Below are 12,766 nucleotides of genomic sequence, written 5' to 3'. Positions count from 1 at the left end.
CATTACCTCTTTTTGCCACGGGTGTGGAGCAGGACTCTGGTTCTGATGAGGAGGAAGATGATAGATTCCGGGCAGCTCGAAGCCCTTCAGAACTGGTCAGTAAATGTCAGGATTATGAGGATGATCAGGAAGATCCTTACTTCCATGAGGAGGAACCTTCTGCTCAGGTTCCCAGATCCCAAATACCACTCTCCCTCATTTTTAATCTCCAATACATGTGGAGGATTAAAATAGATGATTTCCACCGTCTCAGCAGGGGTTTCCTCAACCTAGGGTGCCTACAACTACAGCAGCTCCTCCCTCTACTGCACTGCCAGAGCCAGCTGCGCCTTCTGTACCATCTAAAACCTCTATTCAGGTCCATGCAATGGTTTATGACGATGATGACGTTCGCCCAGATCGGGAAGACAGCGAAGTTGATGATGATGATGATGATGGGAACATGGCAGATTGGGACTATTATCAGATCCAGAGATTGTCTCTGCCACCTTCGGATACAGGGGATCCCCCTGCCGTGGATATAGCTGGTTTTCACCAACTTATGGAACGAGCGACGCTACGCTTTAAGCTTCCTATGGTTCTGAAGGATGAGGGCAGTTTTCTTTATGATTTCAAGAGTCAATCTGTTAAACAGGTCCGGACAGTGCCCATAATTAACTTCATTTGGAACGAGGGTGTCAAACTGATGCAGAAGCCAAATTCTATTCCGGCGCTTCATCCTCGTTTGGAGAAGAAATATAGGGCGCCCCAGGGTTCTCCAGCTTGCCTGGTAGCGCAGCCTAAACCAGACTCCGTCATCACCCAGGCCGCACAGCGCCATTCCAGGAATCCGTCTTCTCCTGTTACCTCTCCTTCTGACCGTGAGGGACGTCGTCTTGATGCCATTGGATGAAAATTTTCCACTATGGCTTCCACCACCGTGAGGGCTGCGAATTCTCTTGCCATTCTGGGTCGCTACGACCGACAGATGTGGTCGGATATGTCTTCTTTTATTGACCTCATTCCTGAGCCTTCCAGAGCAGAGGCTCTCAAGATTCTTCAGGAGGGAGAGAGAGCGCCATCAGAGATTATCGACTGCTCTGTGGACATTGCGTGCACTGGTTTTCGTCAGCTTGCGGGGGCAGCCGTTTTACGTCGTCAGGGCTGGCTTCGTTCCACCTCTTTTTGCCAGGAGGTTCAGGCGAAAATCCTCGACATGCCCTATGACGGCGAATCGCTCTTTGGCCAGCATGTGGACGACGCACTTCAAACCATCAAGAAGGACAATGAGACGGCTCGTGCCCTAGTTTCGCAAGCAGCCTTTTCGTGGTGCGCGCGGACGCGGCACCTCCTCTTCTTTTCGCGGCGGTTCCAACCAGTACCGCTCCTACGCCCAAGGAAATTAGAGATATTCCTCACAGTCACAGCAGTCCTATTGGCACCAGTTTACCAAGTCATACAGAGGAAAGTCTTCCTACAGAGGCTTCGCTTCTAAGAAGCAATGACTTGCCTTCCCCGCTCAAAGTTGGAGGTCGAATCTCTCTTTTCTTTTCCAATAGGTCTTCAATCAACCCGGACCGTTTGATGCTGGACATTGTATCAAATGGCCACGCTTTGGAGTTTGTCAAGTTCCCTCCAAACACTCCTCCAACTGGTCCACCTCCGGCTCACCTCAAGGAGCTCTTTCAACAAATTAGACTCATGATTCAGAAAGGTGCCATCGAAGTGGTTCCCAAGTTTCAGAAGGGGATGGGATTCTATTCCCGGTTTTTCCTTGTCCTCAAGAAGTCTGGCGAATGGCGTCCGATCCTCGACTTAAGAGCCTTAAACAAGTACCTGAAGTGCCAATCTTTCCGCATGATTACGCTCACGGAAGTTCCCCGCCTTCTCTCGAGGACGACTTCATGACCACCATTGATCTCCAAGACGCTTATTTTCACATGCTGATACTTCGAAAACACCGGAAGTACTTGTGCTCCCAGGTAGGGCGCAGAGATTTTCAATTCAAGGTTCTGTCTTTCGGCCTTCGCTGCGCCCCTTGCGTCTTCACGTAAGTCCTGGCCCCGGTGGTAGCATATCTACATTTGAAGGGCGTTCAAATCTTTCCCTACCTGGACGACTGTCTCATCAAGTCGCAATTTCGCCATCAGGCGTCTCTGGACACTCGATTCTGTCAGACTCTATTCCACTCCCTCGGTCTCTCCATCAACACCGAGAAGTCTCAGGTCGATCCATCTCCCTGCAGGACCTTTCCAGGCACCACTCTGAATATCTTGCTAGCAAAGGCATTCGTGTCTCACAAGCGTCAGCTGCGGATTCTACGCCTAGTGGCTCACATTCGTTCAAATGGGTCCGTTTCAGTTCGTATTTTGAAGACCTTTCTTGGGATGGCGTCCTCCTGCATCTCCCTGATCCCAAATTAAAGGCTGAAGAGTCGCCCAATTCAGGAGGAACTGGACAAACAGTGGCGTCAGGTCACAGGCTCTTTCAACAATCTGGTCCTGATGACCGCTCGGATGAGGTCCACTCTCCTATGGTGGGCTCAACCGTCCAACATCGCTGCCGGTACTTCTTTCCGAACCATATCTTCGGAGCTCATCCTTAAGTGGACCCTGTCTCAACGTTCCTGGCACATCAACAGACTGGAGCTAATGGCCATTTTCCTGGCGCTCAAGTCTTTCCAACTTCTACCCCAGGAAGAATCAGTGCCCATTCAAACCGACAAACCGACAATACCACCAGTATGCACCAGTATGCACTATGTAAACAAACAGGGCGGCACCAAGTCACCACTCCTTTCTCAGCTGGCACAGAGCATCTGGGACTGGGCACTCAGTCACCAAATGACCCTGACAGCGGTTCACCTACCAGGCATCTCCAACATCCTAGCAGATTCCCTCAGCAGTTCTGCGTCCTCGACCCACGAGTGGGAGTTGCATCAGCCAACTCTGGACTTCATCTTTCAGCTGTGGGGTCGCCCGGACATGGATCTTTTTGCGAGCCCTGTGAACCTGAAATGCCAGTCCTATGCAAGCTGGCTTCCCCATCAAGGGTCATGTGGGAATGCCCTTTTGATGGACTGGTGCAATCTATTTCCCTACGCCTTTCCTCCGATTTCGCTGGTTCCTCGAATGTTGTGGGAAAATGCGGAGACAGCCATGCCACATTCTACTGATCGCTCCCAGATTGCCTCGACACGCGTGGTTCTCGGAACTGCTGCTTCTCTCACAGTGCGAACCCATCCTCCTTCGTCCTCGAGCGGGTCTCCTCACAATGGACAAGGGTCAAATCTGTCATCCGGACCCCTCCTCTCTCAAATTATCGTCCTGGAACCTGAGCACCTTGAATTTGCCCACTTGAATATTTCGCCAACATACAGAGACGTTCTTGCCAATGCGAGAGCTCCGTCCACAGTAAAGACTTACAAGCTAAAGTGGAAAAGGTTCTGTCACTGGTGTGCATGTGCCAATATCCATCCCGTGCACTCCTCTCCTGCCCAGCTTCTGCCGTTCTTTCGGCAGTGTAATGTATGCATTAAGAACAATCCAACCTCTGCGTCCTAAAATAGGAAGCTCATCACCCTTCACTAGTGGCGCTTTCTGTAAACACGATACCACATCGGCAAGCTCCGCCTGCTCCAAGCATGAAGACCAATTTTCACTCAAACCAGTAGAATCAGCCCACTCACGGGCCAAGGCCTCGTAAGGGGTACATTCCCAGCCGGGAATCTGAATCGGTAACTTGAAAACCGACGATGATTTTTTCGCAAACATATTGACACAAAAAAGTTATATACACAACTATAAACAAAATTTTATACGTACGAGCCGAGCGCAAACCAACAAGATTAAAACAACACAACGCACACAGGCTTCGTAAACAGTTCGTGACGCCAGATGTAATAGCTGGATTTTCTGCTTAGATGGGATCAGCCCCCAGGGGCCCCTATGACGCAGCCAAAACGTACTCACCTTCCCTCCTTAGAACGTATTCACAATGGATAGATATACAGATATATATACAGGTCGCACCTAAGGATGGGGAATAACAATACACATGTATAGATTTTCTAAAATATCTTATTCACATCAGTTGGTCTCGCGGCCACCCCGACCCAGACCGGTCTACCCTAGGGCAGATCTGACACACAATCCGGTGCGTCTACACATGGGCCTGCAGAACCCAATGCTCCCTTTTCCAAACGGTTCGCAATCCGGCAAACCTCCACGCTAGTCTCCCCCCTGACGCTCTCACTTATTCAAGCCACAATCTTGTGGGTATACACGCTGGTCTCCTACCCAACGTTCTCACTAACGCCGCATATCAACGACGACCACATTCCTATGAACAGTCATCAGGACAATGTCTCAGTTATCTACTCGGGATAAAACTATAATAATGACTTTTGATACGGTTCCCAAATTATATAATGTACCTCCTATTCTTGGCATCAAAGGTCCACTCACTCCCTCTTTGTTCGATCATCATTTACCTGATCGGGATTTCACATCCGTTCACATAAACAACTCTCAACTAGGAGATGCATTTACCGAGATTGAACAGGAACACGAGGCACACTGTAATTCTATAAGAATTAGGATATTTATTGACAATAAACACAAACCACATTACTATGCAACATAATTTCTGCAAAGAAAAGATAAAGATTAGGACGCGTGCTAATTGGGAAAAGGACGGAGGTCACCTGGTTAATATGAAGTCTGGACTCGGCAGTCATCTAGGTTCCTTTCTCGTCTCTGTGTCCTGGCTCGCCTTGCAGTCACACCCCAGCCGTCACAAGTACACGTCTGCACCGCTAGGCTCAACCTCGTCTGCTTCCCTCCAGGGCACTGGAACCTTGCTGGTTATTAGCTACCGTCTCTCTCTCTCTCTTTGTCAGTGCGCTCCGCGCTAATTCTCCTTCAGTCTTTCTCAGAGAGTTTCGATCTTAAATCTTTCTCGGACTTCAAAGATGGCGACTGTCCGCCATGAGATAATTAATGGCAGAGATGCTAACGGCTAGATGCCGCCTACGGACTGACTGACAAACTGACTAACACCTTCGCTAATATCAAAGCCCGTTCCTTCATGGAAAGCTACAGCCAGTAACCTGCCGCCCACCAAATTCTTGTACCACCCCGTACCAAGGACACGTTCCCAGCCGGCCGGCCTGAAGTTGTGTCTTCGGTGTAGAGAAAAATACATTCCTTCGATAAGGGCCAGCCTTCTCGAGCTACCGGGCAGAAAGCAAAATGGAGTCTGTCTCGTTTAAGGCCTACGGGGCGCACAATATGCGTAACTCCATGGAAAATATCCTAACATGTTAGCAAATGGGCAAATCATGACTAATACTTATATATCTATCCCCTATCTTAAAATCATAGGCCCTACATTAAGGAAAGTGACACGAAAATACTCTAATATATGGAAGGCAGGGGCCCTGTCTATAGTCCTAATCCCTATGCTATGGGGGTGATAGGCTGGAGTCACTCTCCATCATTCTTCCCCTTAAAGGAGCCAGAAAAGGGCAGCCATTACATTACACCCCTTGACTCCAGTCTATTAACCACAAACTAAATAGAACTAACATCAGTAGAAGAATAATAGGAAACAAAATTAACTGATCTATGTCTATTACCAAGTCTAAAAAATTGGAGCAAGGAAGGGATGCACTGAATAAAGCAACAAATAGCTATCAGGACACAAATAGCAACAATAACTCCCCCTAAAATCTGTCGTAAGGAATGCAAGTCAGGCAGCCAATTAAAGAGCCAGTCAAAGAAACCCTGATCTATGTGTTGTCTAATTTCTGCAGTCAAGTCGTGGAGTTTGTCAATATGGGATTGGATAGATTTAGAATGGTCAGACAAATTAAAACAGCATAGGCCTTCAAAATCAGAACATTCATGTCCATGTTTTAACAAAAGATAATCAATAGCAGCGCGATTCTGTAAAATAGCTCTACGTTCGCCTTGGGCGTCTAATAAAAGGTCAGATAAAACAGTAGAAGTTTGGTTGATGGACTTAACCATCCAACAGGCCATCTTGCCGATCGTCTTGGCATTATAAACGGCCAATGCAGGCACTCCAATAATAGAAAAAGCTAAACCAAGTTATTCTGATTTAGAATAGAGGTGAACAGAGGAATCGCAATCCTCATGCAATGACATTGAATCACGTACAATACGGGAATGTGAATTAGGATGTGAGGAAAACATTAATAGGCTCAATCTAGTGATGGCACATGGGCCACCAGAAATATTCGCAGGAATATAGGGCCAAGACGAATTCCCGCAGGAGAACAGCCATCCAGCTGGCAGTAACATTGAACGATAATAACTAGGGGCAACTAATAAACGTTGACATGTCATGTTGTTTTTTACAGAAAGACACGAGTTCGGAAGTCTCTTTAAAAACAGCAATCGTTGATGAGCTGAAAAAGAAGTAGCAGCCTGTATCTTTAGTTTTAAGCATTCGGTGATAGCCTTAGGGTCACATGTCATTATAAAACATAGATCTCCAGGGGTAATATTAAAAGTAGTAATTCGGGAATGAATAGGGATATCAAGGTCTGGGAGAGCAGTACATGAGGGACAAAACTCGTGGGCCGCGAAGTCGCCCAGAATAACATTTGGTCGGGCATTCGAGATATTAAAAATATGTCGCAAAGTCTCGGTAGATGCAGGGACGGCAACCAAACAGGTCGCTAAAATGTCAGTGACAGATTTCATTGGGGTAAGACAGAAATGCGGAGAGTTCGTCACCCGCTTTGCGAGTGTAATCCAGAAATTGGACGAGGCGGCCCACGCGGACCGCGGAGCTCGAATTATCCCATCAACCGGCGTCGGTGGATCCTCTCCTCTCCCGGCATAGCAGGCCAAAAGGAGTCCAGCGCCGACACATCCTGCAGCAGCAGTCCAGAGAATGATCTAAAAGAATACAAACACAGGCCTTAATCATTCTCGTAAGTAACATTTATCAGCCGGGACAGCTTCCCAGCCATCTTTCCCTGGCTTCATCACCAAAACGGTGTTGTCATGACCGGTCGCAATAATATCAGCCTGCTCAGGAGGATTTTTAGGCGATTGCACCCATATCTTAGCTCCAGGAAGATCAGATGATCCGAAGCCTTTTTGTCCTCGCACAGTTAGCAACGTTGGGGCAGAGCCTTTTTTGATCTCACCACTGAAGACAGGCATAATCAGTAACTGAGCAACACGGTCAGACTTTTTAATGAACAAATCAGTCTCACTGCTATTAAGCAGGAGAACCTTAATCTCTCCCTGATAATCACTGTCAATCACTCCTCCGAGCACTTGTACGCCTTTCAGGGCAAGGCCAGATCTAGGGGCAATTAATCCAAAACTACGGGCAGGTATACAGACACCAATGCCGGTTTCAACAATGATTCGATCTTTTCCTGGTAATTTTGCATCATTTAAAGCATGCAGGTCGAGGCCTGCGGAACCTGGGGTCGCTCTACATGGAGCCAAAGCACCGGGGGTAATTTCCCAATACATGACAGTGTTTGATAAAGAATTAGGTTTCACATCAACATTTGGAGGAAACAAACGCATTAAAGGGGATTCAGCATGTAACAAAGGGCGATTATTCAGGATCAATAAAGCTTAAAACAAGACATCCCTCCACTTGCTGTATCGGTCATCAGTCAATTTGCGCAACTGTTCTTTCAACAAACCATTCATTCTCTCAATCAGTCCTGAAGCTTGTGGGTAATATGGAATGTGAAACACCCAATCAATATTATTTTCCGTACAGAATTCCTGCACCAATCTTCCACGAAAGTGGGATGCGTTATCTGATTGAATTTGGAATGGGACACCATAGTACAGAATAAGTAGCTCCAGGGTTTTAATGGTATTCACTTGGGTAGCATTCTTGCAAGGGAAAGCGACCAAAAGGCCACTATAAGTGTCAACAACTGTACAGATATATTGACAATTTCTGCTCATAGGGAGCGGACCGATATAGTCAATCTGCCAAATTTGAGCGGGCAATTTACCTCGATGCAAGTGGCCTCGAACAATCTGAGGCACCTCCTTTTTCCTAGAATGCTGACAAATGGGACAATGTAGAATGACATCTTTTATTAAAGAAAAAGGAATATGAATTCCTCTATCGGCAGCCCACCTGCTAGTGGCTTTTTCTCCAAAATGTCCTGCTTTCTGGTGGGCCCACTTCGCCAATCCCGCCAAATCAGAATCTTGCATGTCCACCACTGCCTCAGCAATTTTAGATTTTTCATCTGCAATGTTATGGAAAAATTTATCAAGGGAGTCAATTGGAGTGTGAGCATCCACGTGAAAGATTGTTACAGTACTCTGCGGGAGCAGCTCCCAAATTTCTTGCCACAATTCCTTTCCCCACAATTCTTTTGAATGCAATTCCCAATTATGAGAATGCCATGTTGGTAACCATACCGCCAGTCCATTCGCAGTGGACCAGGAATCAGTGAAAATATGACATGTGCCAGGCAATTCCTGTTTCAAAACTTGGTAAACTGCATAGAGTTCAGCATACTGACTACTCTTACCATCTCCAGTTGTACTCAATAATTTCTGCGTGATCGGGTTATACGAAACAGCTTTCCAATGTCTTTTGTCACCAATGAACTTCGCTGAACCATCCGTAAACCACACATGTTTTCTATCCTCCACGGACAGATCATCAAATGATTTACCCCACTTAACGGGAGACTCTTGCACCACGGGAACCGAACACTCACTTTCAGTCTCATTGGAGGGCGCCTGCGCCACTCGCTCATGTAAAACCGCCACACCTTTCGGACCCACACGTGCTCTGTCCTGAATGTACCATTTCCATTTAATCACACTAGCCTCCTGAGCATGTCCAATTCGATGGGATTTCGGTGAACTCAAAACCCACTGCATAATGGGAATTTCGGGCCTCAAAATCACAGCATGGCCTAGGGTAAGTTGCTCGGTATCCACCAGAGCCCAATAACAAGCAATTAACTGTTTCTCAAAGGGTGAGTAACGCTCACCAGCCTCGGGTAACTTTTTGGTCCAAAAACCTAATGGCACTTTTTGTCTGCCCTGCTTTTGCCACAGGCTCCAATTGGCATACAGGCCTTCCACGGACACATTCAGATCCACATCACCTTCACTCACGGGCCACAAATCCAAGGCATACTGAATAGCTTCTTTAGCCAAATTAAAAGCAGTCTGTTGAGACTCACCCCATTCAAACGCATTCTTTTTACGAGTAACTCGATACAATGGAGCCAAAATCTGACTTAGATGGGGAATATGCTGACGCCAAAATCCAAACAAACCAATGAAGCATTGAGCCTCTTTCCTGTTTCTGGGAACTGCAAAATCAAGTATTTTTCGCTTTACCTGTGGGATCACTTCTCTGTGACCTTCATGCCAATTAATACCTAAAAATTTCACATTCTGGGATGGAGTTTGTAATTTGTCAGGATTAATTTCCCAACCTTTCGCTCGCAAACAGTCAAGGATCTGATCTAAATGGGACTGTACCTGGTCTTGCGTTTCACCTTGAATTAAAATATCGTCAATATAATGACAGACTTGAACTCGTGGATTCGTGGGCACTTCAGACAAATGCTCTGCCACCAGCCGGTGACAGATCGTAGGACTGTGTACATAGCCTTGAGGAAGACTCCGGAACGTCATTTGACGTCCATTCCATGTAAAACTGAACTGTTCCTGACATTCGGGGGCAATCGGGATTGAAAAGAAAGCATTAGCAATATCAATAGAAGCATACCACGTACCTGGATGCTTTTGAATTCTCTGAATTAGCGTGACAATGTCAGGCACTGCAACAGTCAATTTAGGTGTGTTTTTATTCAATTCTCGATAGTCAACAGTCATGCGCCAAGAATTGTCACTTTTGCGCACGGGCCCAACGGGATTATTCCAAGCAGATGTGACCGGAGTTATGACTCCCGCGTCAACCAAATCCTGAATTGTAGCAGTAATCTCTTCATGACCACCTGGGATACGATATTGCTTTTGAGAAATCACTTTCGTGGCTAAAGGAATTTTAATAGGTGGCATTCGTAAACGGCCAACCCGTACGGGTCTGGTCGAAATGTACTGTCTAGTTCCAAATTGATAACAACCATCATCCAAATGCAAAGTCATTCCTTTCAAAATGTCAATTCCAATTATATATTCCAAAAGTGGTACAACCAACACAGAGTATTCTCTACGAGGAATCCTACCAATTTTAATTTCAAATGCAGTTTGAACTGCGGGTGTTTCTTTACCACCCAAACCAGTAATCGTGAAAGACTGTCCATGAAATTTCTTCGACTTACCATGAATTAAAGTGGCCTCCGCCCCAGTATCAACTAATGCTCGAGCCCTTTGGATATTACGATGTTTCCAAAAAATCTCAATATCTACATAGGGTCTGTTGTCTCTGTGAGCCCACTTGTGTACCGGAGCTTGACCTATTTCCTAGTCATTTTTCCTGCGTTCCGTCAACCAAGACAAATCAGGGTAAATGCTCTCAGTTTTCTTTGGTATCAAAATATCTTGTTCATATCCGTCTCCAGTACGAAACGGATTATTGTCATGTTCAAAAAGTTGTGAATTACGGTCAGAAAGTCTGTTACGATCCTCTCTTTTTCTCATGTCAGGGGAATAACTCCTTTCATCTTTTCGTCTGTTGGAAACACGATCCTCTCTCCCCCTCCCGTCATTACGATGAGGGGATCCATCACGTTCATAACGCCGATCATCACGGCGATCAGAATTCACACGTCGCCTCTCATCACCACTGTCATCCGAACCACGGTCATACTCATTCTTTCGCACACGACGGGCACCCTCCTTTCGATCCAAACCACGCTTACGAAACATGTCCCATAAGCGATTATTAGGCTCACCGTCAATGTCTTCCCTTTTGACACCATCAGCAATGAGAGCAAGAAACATGTCACGTCTAGAAAACTTATAGTCCCCACCAGTACGACCCTCAGGTCGAGATTGTCTTTCAGGTTTAAACCACTCACCCAGCTCACCAAGCTGACGAACAGACTCAAGCACAGCAGACAAAGTATTGCCAGTTTGGTTAATCAATAATGTCATCATGACCTGCTTGTAAGCAACAGGAGAAGAACGGATAATGCGATTGCGCACAGAAGATGTTAAAAGACCATCCAATAACCTATCAGCAGTACTAAGAAAGATAGCCGTTTTCATGACTTCCTCCTTTAAACGTTGCGACGCATCGCGCAAAGTGTACCATGGTTTCTCATCAGTGGGCCAATCAGATTCAGTTGGATATTTATGATTACAGCCGTCAGACGCAAGCTGGAGCAAAGTAATTTGACCAGCACCATTATAGTTTCGAAAATGATCCTGAATCGTAGAATCAGAACTTAAAGAGCAAAATCGTAAGCAATCAACAGCATCGAGCATAATACCGGCAGCGCCAAGTTCATAAAGACGCACCATCCAGGTAAGCAAGGCCTCACCAGGCCGTTGTCGAAATCATTGTAAAATGTCACTAACCTCCTGCTGAGTAAAATCTTCAATACAGTCTAAAGCTATACCAGCCGGGTTACCAGGGGCTTGTTGTAATTTACGTCGAAAAACAGGGTGAGCAGAAACTTCAGGAAGAGCCTCCGAGGAAGCCCGCATCTTAGATTTAGTAGAACAATCAGGGCAAGCTACATCATCCGAACGGGAAGAACGAGCACGGTCGCTGTGAGGACCTATATCAGTACATGAAGCAGATTTACAATCACGTCCGGAGCGAGAAGACTCGCGCTTGTCACCCTCCTCCGCCGAGGAGTCAGAAGTATGTGAATCCCAGATATTAAAGTCCCACTCATCGGGGTTCCAATCCATTCCAGCTTTTGCTACAACCATACGCACTTTGCGTGTAGATACACGACCACGACGATGTTTATACTTATATCGTGCAATACGGACCGCAGCTCTTTCGGCAATGGTCTGATATGTTTCAAGTTTGTCGGCAAGCAATTTATTTTGACAACGCAAAAGAGTATGCGCATTTTGCAACTCAACACACTGTCCTTCCATGTCCTTAAACTGCTTTTGTAGCTGAACAAACCTCTCATGCAGTATTCTGTATGCATTAAGAACAATCCAACCTCTGCGTCCTAAAATAGGAAGCTCATCACCCTTCACTACTGGCGCTTTCTGTAAACACGATACCACATCGGCAGGCTCCGCCTGCTCCAAGCATGAAGACCAATTTTCACTCAAACCAGTAGAATCAGCCCACTCACGGGCCAAGGCCTCGTAAGGGGTACATTCCCAGCCGGGAATCTGAATCGGTAACTTGAAAACCGACGATGATTTTTTCGCAAACATATTGACACAAAAAAGTTATATACACAACTATAAACAAAATTTTATACGTACGAGCCGAGCGCAAACCAACAAGATTAAAACAACACAACGCACACAGGCTTCGTAAACAGTTCGTGACGCCAGATGTAATGGCTGGATTTTCTGCTTAGATGGGATCAGCCCCCAGGGGCCCCTATGACCCAGCCAAAACGTACTCACCTTCCCTCCTTAGAACGTATTCACAATGGATAGATATACAGATATATATACAGGTCGCACCTAAGGATGGGGAATAACAATACACATGTATAGATTTTCTACAATATCTTATTCACATCAGTTGGTCTCGCGGCCACCCCGACCCAGACCGGTCTACCCTAGGGCAGATCTGACACACAATCCGGTGCGTCTACACATGGGCCTGCAGAACCCAATGCTCCCTTTTCCAA

The sequence above is a fragment of the Lissotriton vulgaris genome, chromosome 6 (assembly GCF_964263255.1).
Source record: "Lissotriton vulgaris chromosome 6, aLisVul1.2, whole genome shotgun sequence".
NCBI classification, from domain to species: Eukaryota; Metazoa; Chordata; class Amphibia; order Caudata; family Salamandridae; genus Lissotriton; species Lissotriton vulgaris.
The sequence above is the reverse complement of the archived record's forward strand: the minus strand, read 5'-3'. Positions refer to the sequence as shown.